Here is a 23,109-nt window from a genome sequence, read left to right as displayed (position 1 = left end):
GGACTAGGAGGGGTGGGGTTATAATTTCTCCTTATATTGTTTTCCTAAAGTGTAGTAGTGGTAGGGCTGGACTAGGACTTTGAAGACCAGGGTTTAAATCCCCACTCAGTCATGAAGCTAACCAGTTAACCTTGGGCTACTTAGTCTTCACAGCATTCTTGTGATGATGAAATGGTGAATAGGAGAAAGGTGCAGATCATCAAGAGGTCCTTGGAGTAAAGGTGGTATATGAAAGGTGGGCTATGAATGTCATCATCACCATCACCAACATTATCCCAAAGACATTTGCCTCATTTTGAAGCTCCAGCCCCAATTGTTTGCTCCAGTATCACTTAATCAGAGGTAAACTCCTTTTTTTGTATATAATTTTATTAAGTTTTCTGTTTTACAATTTAAAATACGCATTTTACATCTTTAAGATCTCAATGACTTCCCTTCTTCCCTTTCCATGGTTTATTTTACATATCATAAAGCCCTGCATATTTTACAAAAACTATACCACTCATTATTCCATTATTGCATCCATCAAAACCTGTTTACAGTGTTTTCAGCTGTACACAATTATTTCGCATATATTCAACATTTTCCAATCTTCTTTAAATGTATGTTCTTCTTGTTCTCTTATTCTATATGTTAAGTCTGCAAGCTGCGCATATTCTGTCAACTTAAGTTTCCATTATTCTTCAGTTGGGACCTCACTCGTTTTCCATTTTTGGGCTAACAAAACATGGGCTGCAGTAGTACCATACATAAACAACCTGGGAATTTCAGTCTGAATTATCTCCGACAGAAAGGACTCTGGGTTTTTTGGGAAAGTACTTTTAAACATTTTTCCCCAATTCATTATGGATCATTTCCCAATACTCTTTTACAAGTTCAGAATCAGAGGTAAACTTTAGAGACACAGGAACACACACTTATTATTATTATTATTATTATTATTATTATTATTATTATTACCACCACCACCCACCCTTCACCAGAAGGTACCAGGGTGGGTCACACCAATGTAAAAAAAATGGATCAGTTTAAGCTCCTGAGTTGTCTTCAGTGATAGGCCCATTTAGAGCACATTGCAATAGTCCGATTTGGAAGCAACCAGAGCGTAGAGTACCGTAGCCAAATCATCTATGTCCAAAAGGGCTGTAGCTGGCCAGAGCTGGAAAAGGGAACTCCTAGTCACCAAGGCTACCTGAGCCTCCAGGGATAAGGTTGGATCCAGTCCCCAAGCTATGGACCTGCTCCTTTCAGAGGACTGCCACCCCACCCAGAGCAGGGCATCTTACCACTTCGCAGATTTGAGAACTCAGGACGCATAACACCTCTGTCTTTTCAGGAGTCAGCTTCAATTTATGAAGCTAAGGAGGTGCCTGTTCTGTGCTGGATCACAGTGGTTTAAATGAGGGGTCTTTCCTAGCCCTCCCTAGAGATAATAGACACTGAACCTGGAATCACCTGAAAACAGACAGGCCAAACCAGACTTCAAACATAATATGGCATCTTAACTGCAAAACAAATGGGAGGGTCAAGCAAGGAATTAACTCCCTTCCCTGCATTAATGGAAATGGAGGGTCTGTGTATTCAGAAACACGTGTTTCTCGACCTCAATTACCCCGAGGCAAAGCTATGAAAAACCCAGCTCAATTTACAAGCTAACCTTTTGCTGCCTCCAAGCGACAAGCATGACGACATTGCAAGGTCCACTGGATCTGTAATTTCAAGTCACTGCAAACCCTGACCTCAGGGTGCCCAGTCTTCATCATGCCTTGAAATGCTGGTGCCAGAACTCAGCACCATGCAGGAAGAGCCACTCGCGAAGTTAGCATGAAAGCTTTGTGCTCATGTAGTTACTAAAACCAGCATTTAAGAACAAACGTGATCTGGTGACCGTGTATTTTTATGCACGAGGAATTCTCCGATGCTTGGAAGTGAGAGAAATATCTCGCAATATGCCGCAAACGTCTTCCATTTCAGAGACGTCTGCTCTGCCAGACAACATTTCTTTTAAATAGATGGGAAACTGCAGTACAGTGGTACCTCAGGTTAAGTACTTAATTCGTTCCAGAGGTCCATTCTTAACCTGAAACTGTACTTAACCTGAAGCACCACTTTAGCTAATGGGGCCTCCTGCTGCCGCCGTGCCGCCAGGGCACAATTTCTGTTCTCATCCTGAAGCAAAGTTCTTAACCCGAGGTACTATTTCTGGGTTAGCGGAGTCTGTATCCTGAAACGTATGTAACCTGAAGCGTATGTAACCCGAGGTACCACTATACAACGGAAGATTTAGAGCTGAGCCGAACATGCCTCTTCCACCAACACAGTTTCCCCACTGCTGAATAGGAGGCAAATTCAGAGAAGCCATTTCAAAGTGTGAGCATCTGCAAGAGTTCCCCAAAGTTTAGAGGGGTACTTAGCATTTAGCAACTGTATTGTAGCCTTACTTGCTCTGTCAGAAAGAGCTCTGCTGTTTATCACTTGCAGGAAATAAAAAAAGCAAGATGGAGGGGGGAACCACCCAGAAAATGGCACATGTACACTCTCTAAACCTTTCAGGGACTTTTGTGCCTCTCTCACCCAAACCCCACCCCAGGCTTGGGGTCCCTTCTTCCTCTTCCTTTCCATCCAATTTAGAACCAAAATGTCACCACAGAAACACAATATATTTCTAAATATGCATTTAAAAAGGTAAAGGGACCCCTGACCGTTAGGTCCAGTCGTGACCGACTCTGGGGTTGTGGCGCTCATCTCACTCTATAGGCCAAGGGAGCCGGCGTACAGCTTCCGGGTCATGTGGCCAGCATAACTAAGTCACTTCTGGCGAACCAGAGCAGCGCACAGAAACGCCGTTTACCTTCCCGCCGGAGTGGTACCTATTTATCTACTTGCACTTTGACGTGCTTTCGAACTGCTAGGTTGGCAGGAGAAATATGCATTTACCATATTGCTAATGTATTCTGTGGGACGCGGGTGGCGCTGTGGGTTAAACCTCAGCGCCTAGGACTTGCCGATCGCATGGTCGGCGGTTCGGATCCCCGCGGCGGGGTGCGCTCCCGTCGTTCAGTCCCAGTGCCTGCCAACCTAGCAGTTCGAAAGCACCCCCGGGTGCAATTAGATAAATAGGGACCGCTTACTAGCGGGAAGGTAAGCGGTGTTTCCGTGTGCGGCTCTGGCTCGCCAAGAGCAGCTTCGTCATGCTGGCCACATGACCGGAAGTGTCTGCGGACAGCGCTGGCTCCCGACCTATAGAGTGAGATGAGCGCACAACCCCAGAGTCTGTCAAGACTGGCCCGTACGGGCAGGGGTACCTTTACCTTTACCTAATGTATTCTCTGAAGGTGAGAGTGGCTCAGTCGGTACGGAACGAGACGCTTAATCTCAGGCTCGTGAGTTCGAGCCCCACATTGGGCAAAATATTCCTGCACTGTGGAGGGTTAGACTAGATGACCCTTGTGGTCCCTTCCAACTCTACAATTCTCCAAATCAAAACTTGCAAATGCTTTGCTACGGCTGGCGCAGCATTACAGTCTGGGAAATGCATAAATGCCTGCCTCAACTTGCAGCTGGATCATGTTTACACAGAAGGTAGGTCCCTTCAGGCAAGCCTCTCCTAATCAGCCACAGGCATCTGCATGGCAATGTGGCAACAACAACACATGGTTGTCACAAGGATTACTGACACAGTATTCATGAAACACTCTGCATGGTCAAAAGGAACTATTGAATCATTTAGGATGAGGGTTCAACCATGCTCCAACTCAGACAATTCCAGCCCAGAAGCCCTAGGAAGACCAGATTCTCCCCAGCACCAAGACTGTCGGTATGGACTGGTCCCCTTTAACTGAAAAGGCACCTTTCGGGGAAGGCACAGCTTGCAATTGGGACACAACTGCTCAGTCCAAGTTTGACTGCCGCTGAAGCAACATCAGAGCTCTGCTCCCTGTTAGAATTCAGCCTGAACTCTGCACAAGGTAGCCTTGCCGCAGTGTAAAACAGATGCAATGCCATTAAGACAAGTAAATGGGTGCCCAAAGGATCCTTTTTCATGAACCAAAGGGGCTGGATTGACATTTTAGATGAAACGTCCTCTTCTCCCCTCCATCAAGCCTTAGTTATGATGATTAGCGCTGGCCGCTGTACAGAATGAAAGCCATAATGGCAGCCCAACGCGGGATCCTCGGAAATTATCATCTTTAAATCGCACACCATGTAGGCATAGTCAAAATCAGAATGAAATGCATTTTGTAGAATTAGAAGAAGAAGAAGATGAAGATGAAGAAGTCACGCATCACTGCTGCCTAGGAATCTTGGTCACATGTTTAAAAATCCCTGTATTCATAAAGCAGATATCTGAGAAGGATTTAGCTGTCAAAAACAGAGTTATTCAAACAGCCTTGCTCTCTACTGGCAAAGGATGATCTGAAGGTGAGCACATCTTAGGTGCTTTATCTTCAAAATGTGCTCACTGGTGTTGGCTGTACTGCTGCCCCAGCATTTACTTCAGAGTCTAGCAGATCGATTTTTCTAAGAACAGAATTTCTTCTTCTCACTGGTACAACCACTTAAGAGAGCACTGCAGATACATCAAGGAGAAAGAGCATCAGCAATAACTTCTCTCTTTCTCTCCCTCCCTCCCCCTCCCTCCCCCTCTTTCAAACTAGGTCACTTTAACACACACACACACACCCCTCTACCAGTTTTGCGCTTTTGTCCTATTCTGCTTTCAACTTTGGAAGGAAGTAGTGCACCGTGTTCGCAGGGTCAGTAAAAGGAAATCTTTTTATTAGAAGGCTCACGATGAAGCACATCAGCTTTTGTGTTGCACAGAACTCTTCCTCGGGGTAGATGAAGAGGGGGGGCACCATGTGGCATTGTATGAGCTACTAGACCACACTTCTCTAACATACCCTCCAACATTTCTCTGATGAAAATAGGGACATCCTAAGGAAGAGTGAGGTGGGACCTGGGTGGCGCTGTGGGTTAAACCACAGAGCCTAGGACTTGCCGATCAGAAGGTCGGCGGTTCAAATCCCCACGACGGGGTGAGCTCCCATTGCTCGGTCCCTGCTCCTGCCAACCTAGCAGTTCGAAAGCACATCAAAGTGCAAGTAGATAAATAGGTACCGCTCCGGCGGGAAGGTAAATGGCGTTTCCGTGCGCTGCTCTGGTTCGCCAGAAGCGGCTTAGTCATGCTGGCCACCTGACCCGGAAGCTGTACGCCGGCTCCCTTGGCCAATAAAGCGAGATGAGCGCCGCAACCCCAGAGTCGGTCATGACTGGACCTAACGGTCGGGGTCCCTTTACCTTTAAGGAAGAGCGAGACATTCTGACTTATGTAAATCCAGGACTGTCCCTGGAAAATAGGGAAACTTGGAGGGTCTGCTCTAATTGTGTGCTGCAAACACCTGCAGCCCTGCTACCTCCCTCCTCCTCCTCTTCCTCCTCTCTCTCTATCTTCATGTTTCAACATTGCTCCAGAAATGTGGAAAGAGAAAGAGGGGAAAAGATGGAAGAGAGAGAAAGTGATTTCTGAACACACAGAAATGATGCTACTGTTGGAAACTCAGACGAGTGTTGACAGGTTCCTAATGCATCTTGTGGGCGTCTGAAAACTGACAAGTTTTCCCATGTGTGGGAGAAGCCACTATTAATACCAAAACTTGCATAGCTGTCAAGTGTCCCTTATTTGAAGGGACAGTCTCTTATTCCAGCGCCACGTCCTGCTGCTGTCCCTTGTTGATGGATGTCCTTTAACTGTCCCTTAAATGATGTCCCTTAAATTTCAAAGGAAGCAGCTCCTCTTCCTCCCTCCCTGCATGCCAGGGAGGAGGGAGGCTCCAACTGTGTTGCTTGGCTGTGCTGCTCACCCAATAAGAAGTCTAAGAACGGCTGGGGGGTGGAGCTTGCATGCCTTGTGTATGGCTAGTTAATGCAAGCTGAGGGGTTTTTTGAATGCTGGACGCCATTTTGTTGCACGTGCTGCTGCAAACTTTGCAGTGCAAAGCCAGGCCGGGGAGCCATCTTAAGTTGAGGCTGCATAGGCCTTGTGGTGCATGTGATTCAGATTCTATTCTATTGAACCTCTGGTTACAAAGTGTTCTCGAAGCTACCAGCATGAGTTTGACCAGACTGCAGGAGGACAGGAAGACTGGAGTGCCTGGAACAGGTGAGGCTGCAGGTCCCTTATTTTGGCTGCTGGTCCCTTATTTTCAAATCTGTAAGTTGACAGCTATGAACTTGCCATCTTCCCCCTGCCTTTGGGGACATTCACAAAATGCATCCAAGGTAGGCAATATCCTTGCGTGGATACTTCTGGTATCAGCCACACATCAGGTGGAAAATTAGAAGTGGATCTCGTATTTCCAGGTGGGGTTAAAAGTTGGGCCTCTGAGTCACTAATAACCATTGAAGACTATTTTATAAGCTTCATTTGCATATTTTAAGTCCCCTCTGTACTCTGATGGTTCATACTCATTTAAAAGCTGCAGGCCATGGAGAAAGGGAAACCTATTCCACCCCTGCGAACAAAATAAGCGCATGTACCAGCAAACTAGGCCATAGGTGCTTTCGAAAACAAAATGAAAACCTTCACAATAAAGCATGTAGCTATGCTTCTTAGCAGCTAAAAATAGAAGCAAATGTCAGTCCAAGGACAAATTTAGAAGTAAACACAGACTAACGTGACCATAGAAGAATATAGCTAGTATCCTCCACACACACAGCAAATGTAAAAATAACTTTGTTGACACATGGCTAAATTTGTGTTACATTTGTGTTCCGGAAGACTGGTTCATTTTCCAAAGTGTGTATTCCATATTGTCTCAGAACACAGCCCAAAAAAACAAAACAATTAAGAACTCTCTCGCGGGGAGGCAGTTTCCACTGGGTCACAATCCTGCCCTTGTCTTAGTACACCACCTCCCAAGCAAGCTCAGCACTGGCAGCAATGTAAGAGGCAGGAAATGAGAGCCAATCCAGGGAGGGGGGGTGAGACTTCCCTGCATGGAGAAATAAGCTTGAAAATTACATTTAGAGCGTCTGTGAGGAAAAAAGACTGACAATCACAGCTCTTGGCAGGATATATTTGCAGGTGAAATAAATGTATGCTTCCACTTCAAACACTAGTTTTAGAGCATATGCAAAGCAGATCTATAGTGTGTACCCATTAAAACATAACATGTCATCGAAGCCTAAGGCTGCAATCCTACGCACCACTGAACTCTCGCTGAACTCAGTCGGATTTGTTTTCAAACAAGCATGCATATAGGTTGGGCTGTAAGCTGCTGAAGCACTGAAGGATGTCTCAGGCCAATGCTTATAGAAAGGGTTATTTTTCATTTGGGGTGGGCCGTTGTTTTAAATTTATTAGGTTTATTGTCTTCCCTTCACCATAATGTCCCAGAAAGGGTCACAATGATTCAAAATACATTGTTGGGGGTTTTTTGGTTTTTTTATTTTAAATCATTTTCCCTTCTGATACATACGCAACTAAGTTGTGAAGCCGGCTGAAAACATCGTATTAAAGTTGTCAACTGTATTATTTTTCACAGCTCTGGGTATTTTAGCAAATTGCGAAAATCTCCGTCCTCAAAACAGTCTGATCATAATGACTGCAGATCGAAAGTCTGAAATGAAGACAGATTCGTTCTCCATGCGTTCAAAACTAAAAAATTGTGCTTAGTTCATCACTAAGCCAGTGGTTATTGGGTAGGGTGGGCACATAAGCTGCACTCAGCCCACCAAAATCTTTCCCCTAGAAAAGCTTCTTGCAGATGGCGATGGAGATGCATAACTCAATGGTTGCCTGTACAGTTCTCCCTTGTTTGACACGACTGAATGCCTATGGCCTGGTTCACACAAAATGATAAGCCAGGCTTGTTTAGCCCACTAAGGGTTTGTTTGAATGTGTGTATGCAGTCCAGCAAAATAACCATGGTTTGTTTTCTGCCAACAAGCCACAATGTTTGTTGTTCCGTATCTATACATTAGCTATTATGTCTGAGCCTAAAGCCTTTCTTCATCCCATGATTTGTTTGACCACCCAACACCAAGATGCTCACCAGCCTGCAAAGGCCTTTGAAACTGGCGCAACTGGAAAACAAAACAAAGCATGGTTAAAACAAACTATAGCCAACAGCAGAGAAACGAGAAATGCACTGGGAAATGCAGACACAGCAACAGAAGGAACACTAAAGGAGAATTATAAATTGAACAGCATTTCATATGCCCATTGTTCCAGACAATGCTGCAAGCAGCAAACAGAGCTGCTGGGGGATCTGGAAGTGAAGAAAATTCAGCACTAATAAGGTTTACACTGGCCCACCAGATTTAATTTTTAGCCAGAATCCTACGGTCAGTTCATACAAAGCATGTGCATGCTCAAACGGTGCGGAAAGTGTAAATGTATGTGTGCATTACTACGCCTGTTCCGCCTTAAAAAGGATGCAGTCAACCTTTATCTCATGCACCTGTGTTACAAGAAGGCAGGTATGAGTTACATTTGATACCTTAAAGATGCATTCTGCAAGTATTCACACCCAAGTACAAACGCTGCATGGAAATCAATACTCTGGTGATAAAAATATGCTGCTCAAGCAGCCAACGTACATCATGAGCGTACATCAACATAGCTGCAGAAAGCAAAAGGAACTCTTCTTTCCCATTATGTACTGCTGAATTCAGGAGGTGGCTTTGGGGGGGGGGGCAACATGTTAATGTACCACCAGCCCATTCTGATGGCAATCCGCATTGAAAGACACAACAAAAGGCAGAAACTGCACAGCTAAAAGTAGATTAAAGAGAAATGGCAGGACATATGCTGACTATCCTGACACCAGTTTCCATAGCCTTGGGCAAACTGCAGAAATATCGTTGCTGTTTTGCTCATGCTGCTGAACTTCAGAAAGATGTCAGGGATGTACAGTGGGGAAAACAAAGAGATGCCTCTTGACAAAGTTAAAACTATGCGTGTCAAAGAAACAAATGGATCAAGTGTCGATGCCAATTCATTTTCTTGCCAACATTCTCAGTTCCCAGCACTGATGGCAATGCTTAAGCGTTAAAGTAGAGGCAGTCACCATGACCTGGATATGCAGAAATCAAACATTGACCATATGAAATATCATATATTTCAAAACTTTAAGAAGTATGCATTGTATACCAGCGCAGTGGTGCTTGGCTTTGTTTGTTTGTTTTGTTTTTGCTGAATTTGTCGAGATCATTTTAAGCATGGCCAGAGACTGCCAAGTATATAATACATGGATGTAGACAGCAGCAGGCTTTTCTGCAGATAAAATAAATATATTTGGACATTCATTCAGAAATCAATTGGCAATTGACAAAACAGGAAAGCATGCTCCCTTTTTTCAGTCTAGCACTCCTATCCAGGAAACTACTGACCCTGTACAGTGGTACCTCAGGTTACATACGATTCAGGTTACAGACACTTCATGTTACAGACTCCACTAACCCAGAAATAGTACCTCGGGTTAAGAACTTTGCTTCAGGATGAGAACAGAAATTGTGGTCTGGTGGCGTGGCAGCAGCGGGAGGCCCCATTAGCTAAAGTGGTGCTTCAGGTTAAGAACAGTTTCAGGTTAAGAACGGACCTCCGGAACAAAATAAGTTTTTAACCCGAGGTACCACTGTATAAGTTTGCATCCTACACTGCTGTGGTTATGGAGCTCTTTCTCCACCAGATGCCATCAGTACTGCTGCCACCATGCAGCCTTCCTCTCAAACTGGCTGGTGCCCTCCAGATGCTGCTGGACTTCAACTCCCATTAGCCCCAGCTAGCATGGCCAATGGTCAGGTGTGAGGAGAGCTGTAGTCCAACATCTGGAGGGCACCCAGTTGGGGAAGGCTGATGCAAGGCAAGGGGAACTCAGGCCAAGTAGCTTGAAAGCAACAGTAGTGGAAACCTTCTGTTTCGAAATTACTGTGCAACCAAGAGCGCAGAAGCCCCTGATGAAGAGGGTTCACTCAGAAAACACTGGATCTCCTGAAACTACAGATGTCTAGTTCACCTTGGAGGCGGCTGCTGCTGCTTCTTCTTCTTCTTCTTCTTCTTCTTCTTCTTCTTCTTCTTCTTCTTCTTCTTCTTCTTCTATCAATTTGGTACAAGTGCCTTTCCTTCCTCTTCCCCAAGTGGCTTGAACCGTTTCACAACTGGGGGAGCTTACTATTGTTGATATCATTTATTATCACTATTGTTATGCCTACTGGCGTGGTTGCTCGAGAGCGAACAGGCAAGATCCCCACTGGTCTTTTCAAAAGGCTTTATTATTGGTGCAAAAACATTTACAGTGCAGAACGTCTCAATTCCACGTCTTGCTCAGTCACTAGCAGAATCTGAGAGTGGCGGTCCTTAAACCTTCCCCAGCAGAGTAGTCTCTTGACCCCCATCTGATGCCTCCCCTCTCTGCGCGTAAACCTACTGCGCAGAGAGGGCGTGGGTAAAGGGGGACCTGCCTACCCTCCCCGCTTTGCTCATGCACGGTGTCTTGGCTCTCTCTTGCATCCTCCGAGCCCTGCATCTCTTCCCCACTAGAGGCGGGGCTTCCCTCCTCCGCGGAGAAAGTGCTGCTTCTCACGATCTTTGGAGGCTCCCTGTAACCCAGCTGCCCTTCCACCTTTCGCCTCTGAGCTGATGGCAGTTCCCTGACAGCTATAAAGTCATCAATACACATGCCACCCAAACAACAGGTTTCTTAGGTCTTTGCCCAGAAGAGGCATACAATCAGTGTTTGAAATTAGCCAGGCGCATTTTGCACTTTGCTATCAGCCACTTGCAACCGTGGCGCTTGACATCTCCATCATCTGGAGGTGCATACCTGGGGGTCATTGGCTCCTGACTCTTTTCGCACACATATACCACATCCTGTAGAATTCTACCTTTTATATTTCATCTGCACTATCAGAATGAATTTCAGGAACCAAAGTGCCTTTTCTGTGTGGCCTGAGCAAGAGCAATAAACAACGTTATAGCTAATTGCTGCCGCTCATCTTCACTTCCCCCACCCTACTGCCCTGCTCACAGTTGTGAAGAATATTCTTACTTTATGACTGGTCTGTGTCACCATTAAGAAAAAGAGGTAGGACTGTCCCTGGATAAAGTGACTTTTCTTCTTTAAGTTCACAAAGCTCTTAACCTAGCCGGAGGTTGTCATCTGAACTTGCCAGATGTTTAATTGAGGATCAAACACAGTCAGTCCATCATTGAAAAAAAGACTTTAGAGACGTCTTGCCCCAAAATGGCAACTAGACATTCCATTTTGGCGACTGTAACCTTTGTTTAAGGAGCCATTTGGCCCCTAGCTTATATATCTGAGTTTCTAACACTGCTTACAATCAAAAAACGGAAAGAGAGACAGGAGTAAACAGGGGAGGCTATGCAATTGTTTTGATGATGCAGACTTTGGCTTAGTTACAACAAGCCAGTGTTCCCCAGTCAGATGTTGATGGACTACAACTCCCAACATCCTTGACCCAGGCTGGAGTTGGAATCCAACAACATATGGAGGACACATTAGCTTAGGGGCAGCTGCAATAGGCTACTGAGACCAGGGGAGACAGGACACTTTTCTCTTGCACAAAGGCACTGTTCTTTGGCAGGTAGACAGCCTTACGCCTGAAGCATCAAAAATAAGAGATCACTACTCTTCAGCACAAGAAATAGCATGGTAGGAAAAGAAGGAGGCTTGTGCAACAGAAACATCAGGACCTGGCCAGAGCGACGTAACAAAACTACAGAAATCAGTATCTAGAAGATATTGCATCCGGAGACACTAACTGCTATAATCACATATGATGTGGGACCAAGCATAAGCTTCTCAAACTGTATTCTACAGAAAACCCTGGGGTTCTGCAAAGCAATTCAAGGAGCTCTGCTAAGAAAAAACTGCAAAGGCAGATTTTTGTATGATTTCTACTGAGCTGCAGCCTGGGGATTAAATGCGACTACTCAAGCAATTGCCCTAGGAAGGAATCCCTGCCTCTCCTTTCCCCTTGTTGTACTTTCCAGAGTTTAAATTTCAGTAGTGGCCAGCAGGGCAGCCAGAGGGAGCATCATGGTCTGTTTCCAAGAGAGGAGGGGCAAGCAGTGGGGAATTTGGTGGGGTGCAGGTGCAGCAGCGGAGCCGATCCGCTGCTCACTGCTGTACAATGCTGGGAAGTCAGGTAAACAATGCTTCCCTGCCCACTAAGGTCACTGCTTTTAAAAGTTGCCATTCTGGCTGGCTCTCCCAATAATCAACACCCTCCCCTGCTTTTATTTTATTTTTAATCATGGTAAAAGAAATTTACTCAGGCAAGTGTTCTGCCAAAGTTCTGTTTAAAGTGAAGGGTTCTGCCACTGGAAATGGTTCTAGACAAAAGCTGATGGGTAGCCCTGCAGCCCAATGAGAGAGTGCTTTAAATTCTACCCAGTCTACAACACCATCTCTCTCCTTTAGATCTTCAACTGTTCAACAGACCTAAAAGTGATCTACCTTACATGGCTGTTTTAAGGATGAAGACAACCAAAAAGTACTTTTGCATATTAGCATAGGATGGAGAAATTGAGAATAATCATGGATCGCGTCATAGTTGTACAAATTGATAACAGGGTGCCCTCTGCCCCTCTCCCATTATTTACATTCACTTTCTCAGGCACATTCTGCACTTGAATTCTGCATTTTCCAAGACTGGCCGTGCAAACGGATACATGTCCAACCAGAACTATGTCCCAGTGGTGCTTTCTCCTAGGTAGTAAGTGTATGTAGGGCTGCAGCGGGGGCAGGGGGTTTAGGGGCTGCACTCCCCACTGAATTCAATAGGACTGACTTAGGACTGCAATGTAATCTCCTTTTTTGCCTACAAGATTGGGCCCTGGCACTACAGCAACCACAATTTCTCTGAAAGAAAGAAAAGGCATTTCTTCCCCTTGAAATTGAGCCCATTAGCACTTTTCTCCCTTATCTGAAAGCCCCATAGAATCTTCTCAAAATAACTGTATTTCTCAGCTCTTTTAAAATAGCACATCATTGCCCTAAAGTTTCCACCTCCTAAAATAATCCCATCACATTCTGCTGTGTAATCAGGGTGACAGCATCCTTGCTCAGAACATGGAAGTCGTAACAAACCCATTTGTCCTCTAAAGGATTATTTGGCTTCCGCTCGATGGAGGTCACTTTAACCATTTTTTCTTTCCTGCACAACAGCTTAATATTTCTCCTAACCTAATATTACACTTAACATTTGCATACCTAATTGTAATCCCTACAACCACAGTCAGTGCTATTATCACCCATATCACAAATATTTTCTTCTGAATGAAGGGCAGCTTTTTCCATATGGTGCTTCTCATTTATTATTGTCAACAACCTGAGTTAGCACAGCCACATTATCCTAGGGAATTTTTTTGCATGCTTATACTTCAGAAAAGAAAGCAAAAAGCCATAAACATTCATTTTCTATCTAGCTGGAAGACCAAGGGGAGTGAGGAGTGCACAGCCAATAAATTGCCCCCTCTTTCTATCCTACTCCATATCTGCAGGCATAAGCCAAGCAGTTCATTTCTAGTTTCTATCACACAGGTGCCTCCGTCTTATCAAAATGAAGACACCATCATACATGCAAGCACATTGTACCAAAGCTGAAAACTTCCAGTCACTGTGGTTTAAAATCAAAAATAAGAAATGTCTTGATCTGACTTAACACGTTCAGAAAGATTCAGACGACATTTATCCAAATGCATTTCATCATTTAGGCCCAACACATTCCTGATTTAGGCTCTCCTCCCTGCAACCTCCCATTTCCCTGAGACGGGAAAAGAAAACCTCTCCAGAATTATTATGCCTTTCTTTCTTTGTCTTTCTTTCTTTCCCCCAGCAAAACATCTTGTCAGCAACGGTGCCACAAAGCCCTTGGGCACAGCTAAGCCAGTGCAAATCAGAGCAGCACCCCTCTCTCCCCCAACAGCAGGGGAAGGAGAACAAGGAAATAATAATAATGGCAATAATCGGAAAGAGCAAAGCGCAGCTGAGCTCTGGGCGCACATGACAAAGCAAGGTGAGCGACCACTGCAGATCTTCAGATGGCTTAAAGGCATCACCTTCCAATGGGGCTTTTCCTGCAACTGGGGAGAAGGGCTCTCCTGGGGTCCTTTTCCATGGGGCTCCCTTCTTCAGCTCCTCTTTGCAGAAAAGGATGCTGAATCATCAGCAGTTTCAGCCTGGTCTCTCCCCTTCCCTGACACCCGCCCCTATTTTTTGCAGCATCAGTTTCATCCATGCAGCCCCCCCCCCCCCAGCTCTTCTTTCTTTCCTTTTTGCAGGGCACAGATAGGGAGAGAAGTGGCGTTGGAGCTATATAGCTATTGTGCTTAGAATATGCCCAGGTTGGCTGGCTGGCTGGCGGCGAGGGACTGGGAAAGCTATGGTCCCTAAATGATGCAACGGCTCGCTGTCATTTACCTGCAACGGGTGGCGGGTCCCTTCAACCTACCGCCCCCCCGGGCCGTTGTCGTCCCGGGCACCGCCGAGATCCGGCAGGCTCCTCCTCGCTCGGGGCTGCCCGGTGCCAACGGCCAAGGAGACTGGCGGGTGCGCCTCGCGTCCCAGCTCGCTCCCCCGGCAGCGGCGGCAGCATCTGCTCCGGAGCCTGCCAGGGCTGGACACGCTCGCGAGGAAGGATGTTGCTGCAGAGCGGGGAGGCCGGAGCGAACCATTCCTCAAACGCGGGGGAGATAGAGCAGAGGGAGGGAGAGAGCCATGCGACACCCGCTGCCGGACCAGGAAACTGCAGGGCTACTGTGCACTAAAAAGGGGCGGGAGGCGGATTGCTGGAGAAATCAGATACCTAGACAGCAACTTAAAAAGCAGAGGCATCACCTTCCCAACAAAGGTCCGTATAGTTAAAGCTATGGTTTCCCCAGTAGTGATGTATGGAAGTGAGACCTGGACCATAAAGAAGGCTGATCGCCGAAGAATTGATGCACTTGAATTATGGTGCTGGAGGAGACTCTTGAGAGTCCCATGGACTACAAGAAGATCAAACGTATCCATTCTGAAGGAAATCAGCCCTGAGTGCTCACTGGAAGGACAGATCCTGAAGCTGAGGCTCCAATACTTTGGCCACCTCATGAGAAGAGAAGACTCCCTGAAAAAGACCCTGATGCTGGGAAAGATGGAGGGCACAAGGAGAAGGGGACGACAGAGGACGAGATGGTTGGACAGTGTTCTCGAAGCTACCAGCATGAGTTTGACCAAACTGCGGGAGGCCGTGGAAGACAGGAGTGCCTGGCGTGCTCTGGTCCATGGGGTCACAAAGAGTCGGACATGACCAAACGACTAAGCAACAACAACTGTACATACAGTATATGTGGTACAAGGCGGCAGAAGAGAAGATCTCACCCACCTACCCCTCTCCTGCCGTGGAAATGTAAAGGCCCGCCTCGGCTGCCTCCGAATTGCAAACAGATGGGATGTAGCAACCAGAGAAGCAGCGATTCTGGTCTCTCTAGTCGGTGCATCGGCTGCCCATCTTCTTCGGCTGCAGCAGCAGCAGGGCTGACTCGGTATCCCCGCAAGCAACAGCAACGAGGTGCATAGGGGAAAGGTTGCTCTTGCCTGGGATTCATGCACCGCATCATCAGGGCTCCAGTGAGCAGATGACAAAGGCAAACTCTGGTCCTCCAGATGTTTGGGACTACAATTCCCATTATCCCTGACCAGTGGTCCTGTTAGCTAGGGATGATGGGAATTGTGGTCCGAAACCTCTGGAGGGCCGGAGTTTGCCTATGCCTGTGCTAGATAGCTTTACTTGGAACAGGGTTTCCCAAGCTTGAGTCTCCAGCTGTTTTTCGACTACAACTCCCATCATAACCTAGCTAGCAGGACCAGTGGTCAGGGATGAGGGTAACTGTTGTCCAAAAACAGCTGGAGACCCAAGCCTGGGAAACCCTGATTTGGAAGTAAAGCCTGCTAGTTTCTAAAGGATTTGCACCCAAGTAAGAGCATGGCACTGTGGGTTAAACCACAGAGCCTAGGACTTGCTGATCAGAAGGTCAGTGGTTCGAATCCCCGTGACGGGGGTGAGCTCCCGTTGCTCGGTCCCTGCTCCTGCCAACTTAGCAGTTTGAAAGCACGTCAAAGTGCAAGTAGATCAATAGGTACCACTCCGGCGGGAAGGTAAACGGTGTTTCTGTGTGCTGCTCTGGTTTGCCAGAAGCGGCTTAGTCACCCGGAAGCTGTACGCCGGCTCCCTCGGCCAATAAAGCGAGATGAGCGCCGCAACCCCAGAGTCGGCCACGACTGGACCTAATGGTCAGGGTTCCCTTTACCTTTTTAAGAGCATGTAATAAGGATCGCAACACCGCCCTGTTCCCAATTATAATCATGCAGCCTCACACGCACAAATAGGCTTCTTTTCCTTGCTGTTCTCCTGCTAATATTACTTCTCCAATTCCCTTCTCTCCCTCCTCACTGGAGAGTTGCACCCAAACAAGCACCATACTTGCCCCGGCTTTCCTATAGCCTTCCTAGCTCCTTCCAGATGTTTTGGACTACAACTCCCATTGACCTTGCCCATTAGCTGTGCTGGCTGGGGGCTGATGGGAGTTGTAGTTCAATAAGCTTCCACGAAGCTGGCTACCCCTGCTCTACATACTTAGGAACATCCCATTGAACTCAGTGAGGCTGGATTCTGAGTGGGCACATACAGAATTGCATTGTTAACCGGCCATTATAAGGAGGGCAAAATGTTATCCCTTGCTCATCTCTTTTCCAAGGCCTGACAGATAGAAGATTCTAATTTGCATTTGAGAAATCATGGCTTACACCACCCAGACTAAAATGGCACATCCCTATTTATTTATTAAAACCACTTAATGTTTTGGGTTTTTTTAATCTGTAAGTAGTGCCCTGCGCTGGTTGTTGATTTGCTACCACACCAGGTTCAAGGTACTTGTATTAATTCACAAAGCCCTAGACCAGTGTTTCTCAACCATCAATCTCCGAATAATGCGAGATTCCAGGGGATTCCATGTTTCCTTTTGAAAATGAGGCACAGCGGAGACTGTGGTGTCTTTATGATATATTGTTTATTTACACACATATATAAAACCTGAGCCTACAATGGAGGGGTTCACAGCATCAACATCCCAAAAAGGCTGTGTTTCTCCTATAGCCGCAGCTTTAGATTCAAGCAGAAATCAGCCATGGCTGGCTGGCGCTCTCTCTCTCTCTCTCTCTCTCTCTCTCTCTCTCTCTCTCTCTGCCTTTACAGCCTGCTGTTCTTTTCTAGATCACATCATACACACACTTTTCAACTCTAAATTCTGGGTTTTGTCCGTCTAACTATCTAAGAGCTGGAGTAGGGGCCCCACTCATTTACTATCCGGCACAAAGCCCCCTTTCTTTTGTTCTTTTAATGTCCCACCACCTTTCCTTTCTTTTCTTAATGACCCGTCACCCCAGGCAGTTACTGCAACACAGGAAGCTAGCCTGGTTTATTTAGATTTTAATGCTTGCTGGATCCAGGGATTAAAGAGGTCCAGCACCCAGTTTAACACCCAAAGCCTTGCTTCAACTCGAACACTTACTGGGTCCAGGGATTATAGGTGTCTGGCACCCACAAACTCACAACAGTACCTTGTGTAGGTGACACAAACAATGTACGCATGACTCAACTTGTACAGACAAACTGTTATTTCTTCCCTTTCCGCTGCACGGATGCCTAGCAATATATGATGACTGAGTTTTCTCCACCAGTTTCCACCTCCTTTACATGCAAGGAACAAGAGTAAAGCACTCGTCTTAGCACTAGGCAGTGGACATCCCTTGTATTTCATCCTATGGTTATCACCACGCTCCCTGTGGCATCACAATGCATCCCACCATAGTTCCAAATCAACCCTGTTCCTGATCCCATCAATGATCAAAGTATGCCAAGCGCAACCTGAGTGCTATGGCCGTCCTCCTATTAGAACCTTCTGATCACACAAATAGGTATCATATAACTTTGCCAGTCATCCTGCTATGCTTAAAATGTTACAGAATGGATAGTTTAAGCAAGCAGGTGTCACCAGCATGAATAATATTTATTCTGCTCTTCTATTTAATCTATATCTTGAACAGTGGATGGTGCAAGTGTAAAACCATATACGAGAAAGTTTAACACCAAACCCATCTGAATCAGAAGGAAAATGCTGAGCAGGCAACTGTTGAAGGAGTACTTAAACTAGCCCATAACCCGTTTTTCACAGTTGCTAGTCAGATGCTTATGAGAAGCATGCAAGGCATGTGGACACAACAGCCCTCAAGTTAGGGAGAGTTGTTTTGTATACTGCATTGTTTTGACTTTTATGTAGTTTTTCTTCTTTAAATTAGATATGTTGTAAGTCACCTAGAAGGGGACGTGGGTGGCGCTGTGGGTTAAACCACAGAGCCTAGGACTTGCCGATCAGAAGGTTGGCGGTTCGAATCCCCGCGATGGGGTGAGCTCCCATTGCTCGGTCCCTGCTCCTGCCAACCTAGCAGTTCGAAAGAACGTCAAAGTGCAAGTAGATAAATAGGTACCGCTCCGGCGGGAAGGTAAACAGCATTTCCGTGCGCTGCTCTGGTTTGCCAGAAGCAGCTTAGTCATGCTGGCCACATGACCCGGAAGCTGTACGCCGGCTCCCTCAGCCTATAGAGCGAGATGAGCACCGCAACTCCAGAGTCGGCCACGACTGAACCTAATGGTCAGGGGTTCCCTTTACCTTTACCTTAAGTCACCAAACAAGCACCAAGTATGCCATAATATAAATATGACTGCTCTACTGATGCAACACTTGGTGAAGGTTTTAGGCATTTTAAATGGGACATTTGTGAATGATGTGCGAATTGCAAAACAGACATGCATCACTCTAATTACAGGTAGGTAAAAAATTCCTCCCAGTAGCACCTTAGAGACCAACTAAGTTTGTTATTGGTATGAGCTTTCATGTGCATGCACACTTCTCCAGATATCTGAAGAAGTGTGCATGCACATCAAAGCTCATACCAATAACAAACTTAGTTGGTCTCTAAGGTGCTACTGGGAGGAATTTTTTTATACATCACTCTAAATATTGATGTAAAATTGAAATTTGGCTAAGATAGTCTTATTACAAGAATTTGTTAGTGCTTGGTTTAAAAGTTATTGGTTATGTTCAGGAATTTACATAATAATGTTTCTATTTATTCTTGTAAGTTATTCTGAATACTTGTAAAAAGAGCAGGATATAAATAATAAATAGCAGCAAAATAACAGAATAGATTATGGAAACAGAGAGCAGAGGATTCTCATTTATTTTAGGACTCTGTTCATACTGCAAATTTTAACGCAATATGGCAGAACAGTTCACTGCAGGGTTTCAACTTGTCTTGCATTCTGAAGAATTTGTGTTAACTCACAAAAAGCCTAAACAACGTGGGCCCAAAGTACTTTACAGACTCTAATTCCTTATTGCAGCACCTTGAACACTGAGATCTTCTGATGGGGGGATTTTGGTGGACTCCTGAGTTTGTGTCCTGCCTCCTTAGATTGTATGCCTGACAGCAGGGACTATCTGCACACTGCCAGGACAGCCCATTTTGGCTGCAGGGTGAGATAAAGAAATCTTTACATAAATAAATGTATTCTATTTATTTATTCATCCATTTAACAACATTTATATACCAACTGATTGTAACAAAACCTCCAAACAGTTTAGATGACATTTGGTCATGTTTATTATTGAATGATACTTCTACATCGACTGCTGTTTAATATTTATAAAGCACTTGCTAGAACTGTTCTAAAAACCAGTTAAGATTCATGCCTGGTTATCAGTGATGCGGAATGGCATCCTCAGAGCAAGTGATATGCAAAAAGTGAGGCAAGCTAGTAAAGGTAAAGGTAAAGGTACCCCTGCCCGTACGGGCCAGTCTTGACAGACTCTGGGGTTGTGCGCCCATCTCACTCTATAGGCCGGGAGCCAGCGCTGTCCGCAGACACTTCCGGGTCACGTGGCCAGCGTGACATCACTGCTCTGGCGAGCCAGAGCCGCACACGGAAATGCCGTTTACCTTCCCGCTAGTAAGCGGTCCCTATTTATCTACTTGCACCCGGAGGTGCTTTCAAACTGCTAGGTTGGCAGGCACTGGGACCGGGCAACGGGAGCGCACCCCGCTGCGGGGATTCGAACCGCCGACCTTTCAATCGGCAAGTCCTAGGCACTGAGGCTTTTACCCACAGCGCCACCCGCGTCCCATAGGCAAGCTAGAGTCTTATAAAAGGATATGTGGTGTTTGTTTCTGCTTTGCGGAAGAAACCTCAAGGAATACACACCCACTTGGATAAACAGCGTTTTCTTTGTTTCCTTTTTCTCTTTAATAAAGGAAGCAATCACATTTTCTAACTCTGTAAAATAAAATAAACCCAAGAGGAGGAACCCAAAGGTTTTCCCCCAAGTACAAGTCACATTTGAACCCTTCTTCCTAGTGAGTATCTGTTGTTCTTCAGCTAACCAGATCTGCCTATTCTATCGTGAGTTCACAAATGCCTGGGAAAGGAATGATTTATTTATTGTCTTGGCTGCCATTACAGAAGCCACAATAATATGTGAAGAGTCTCGCCTAAACCTCTTTTCTCCCTGGATATCCTTCTCAGAAGTGTACACACTTCAAATGGACTGGGGAGCTGTAATTTCCTACAGCAATACGTTTTCTAATATTTCTTGAGGTGAATGTCTTTCTTCCCAGTGCTCTCTAAACGCTCTGTTTAGCAGATATTATGCAGAAAAAGTCAGCGTACTCGAAAGGTATTTTTCTCTCTCTGCTGAGTACTTTGAAAGTAAAATTCGTAAACATAAAGCAAATTACATCACACGAAGCAAAGTTGCTGCCTCCTACAGTAAGGGAGTACTCACAGTCTGATTCAAGCAGCTCTGAAATGACCTAAACTTTCCCATCAGCTTCAGGCCCCAGCTTTTTTCAAAGGCCACATGTAGGTTCACTGATGTTTACAAGAGTTGTCCTGGGCAACCAAATGGAACACAGAGATTTAAAGGGACAACTTCCAGACTAGATACTATCTTCTCCAAATATTATTTTACTGCTTGTCCCATTCTTGAAAAAGAGAGTTATGGGAAGCCGTTGATGTGAAGAGAAACAAAACAAACTGCAATTTTTTCTGTATCTCCTCCCATGTATCTCCTCCCCTTTAAGAGGGAAGAAAAGTTGCCCCGTTTTCAACGAGTATGAGGTATTTAATCATTCAGAAATAATTAGAAAGTCACACCCTTCCCTCTTTGTACTTCACAATATATTTCATGCTTCACCTGCATTTGGATAGCAAGATCAGCTCCCTCTAGTGACAAACATATAATGTATTTGTCCACACAGAGGTCGTATCAGGATAACATAACCAATTACAGGTTGTATGCTGTTTGTGAACAGACTCCTCCACCTGCTCCAAGGACTATTAATGTCAACAACAGGTTGCCAGAGAAGAGGCAGATGGGACTGAAAGCAAAAGTGCTGCAGCTCCTTGAATGCAATCCTATACCAACTTACAGGGAAGTAAGCCCAGTTAAACTCAGTGGGACTTACCTCTCAGTAAACGTACTTAAGAATGCAGCGTTATGATCTCCTCAAACAACGACTGGGCTCAAAGCAATGCAACAGCAAACAAACGCTCACACATTTAATGTATTTATTTATCAAGGCTATTTCTAACCTGCCCTTTATTTCACAATGGATCTACAGGTGAGGTAGAATACACAACCATAACACATAAAAACTAATCAAAACTAACCAACATAAACCATAAAAGCAGCAAATAATAAGAACAGCGGCTCAAATGTTTGCACGCATTTGCTTCTAATTGGAGCTGAAATTGTCTAGTGGAAATTGATATTTTACATATAAAATACAGTACTGCTAAAGCCAAGTCCTTGAAAATAACAAGTACAGTGGTACCTTGGGTTACATATGCTTCAGGTTACATATGCTTCAGGTTACAGACTCCGCTAACCCAGAAATAGTACCTCGGGTTAAGAACTTTGCTTCAGGATGAGAACAGAAATCTTAACCCGAGGTACCACTGTACTCAGATCTGAAAAGTCAACAAACTTCAAAGCATGATTTAAATAGTAACAACAACAACAACAACAACTATTGTTTCCTGTTAACCCCACCATGCAGATCTCCAACTATGACCCTATGGGTTTCATTATAGGTCCACCCTTTCCCCCCACCAGATCCTGCCCTGGTTCTGTCCCTAAGCACATATATTTTAACCCCACCCAGAAGATCAGGGTTTTTCCAATCAAGAGTGGACAACCCAGTTCTTCACCATGATAATAAACTGTGTGCACCTATCCCCTGGCACATGATTCATCAGAGAAGTTTTGTTTATTTTGTAGGGCAGTGTCCAAGCTGAAACTTCCAAATAGCACACAAGTGCACACAAAACAGCTCGCCATTGGCTTGGAGCCAAGAAAGCTCCCTTCTATGGTGTCTGGGATATCAGCTTCATTTTCCCCACAGAATGGCAAGCAGAAGCCCAAACTTCACTCAAGAAAGGACAATAGTGACATCAGCCCCCCTGCTGGCAGGATCCAATACAAGGACCAACAATTCAGCAGGGCAGAGCTGAGCCAGCCACTGATCCACTGGATCCTATACCAGTCCATCTCTCAGAGAGTGATTCAACCTAGGCTTCTAAGCTGTGCCAGCCTGGTCCTGGTACAGCACACCCACTCCACTGCAAAAAGATCATCTCCACACCACCATTCTGATCTGTAGAAGGAAGTAAGCCTGTGGATGTTCTAATGCAGCAGTGGCACTGCCACTCCAATTATCCCTTCAATTGTCTCCTATTGGGCAATTGTCCCCTGATTTGTGATCCAGTCTTTTTATGGAATAATAATTGCACAGTTCTAGAAATGGTTTCCCTGCCTTTAGTTTATGGAGTTTGCAGCTTTTTTCTGTTTTATATTCTATCTTATTTTCTTCTAATATACGCCATTTCCATAAATTTTGTTTGCAAAGTGGTTTGTTGTTGTTTAGTCATGTCCGACTCTTCGTGACCCCTTGGACCAGAGCACGCCAGGCACTCCTGTCTTAC

General features: G+C 45.4%; 1 protein-coding gene across 3 annotated transcripts in view; it reads right to left on the bottom strand.

Moving 5' to 3' along the window:
- The window catches only part of TTLL7 (tubulin tyrosine ligase like 7), a 72,339-nt gene extending 51,325 nt beyond the window's left edge, over positions 1-21,014 (bottom strand). For 2 of the 3 annotated variants that reach the window (XM_053391924.1, XM_053391926.1), the window contains exon 1: positions 14,451-14,674. The gene's annotated coding sequence lies outside the window, so the exon portion shown is untranslated. Of the gene's footprint in view, positions 1-14,450; positions 14,675-20,908 lie in introns of those variants that run through there. The other variant, XM_053391925.1, reaches the window with a different exon arrangement.
- Between the last annotated feature and the right edge of the window lie 2,095 nt (positions 21,015-23,109).

Source organism: Podarcis raffonei, chromosome 6, assembly GCF_027172205.1.
Source record: "Podarcis raffonei isolate rPodRaf1 chromosome 6, rPodRaf1.pri, whole genome shotgun sequence".
NCBI classification, from domain to species: Eukaryota; Metazoa; Chordata; class Lepidosauria; order Squamata; family Lacertidae; genus Podarcis; species Podarcis raffonei.
This window is presented reverse-complemented; position numbering and strand designations above follow the sequence as displayed.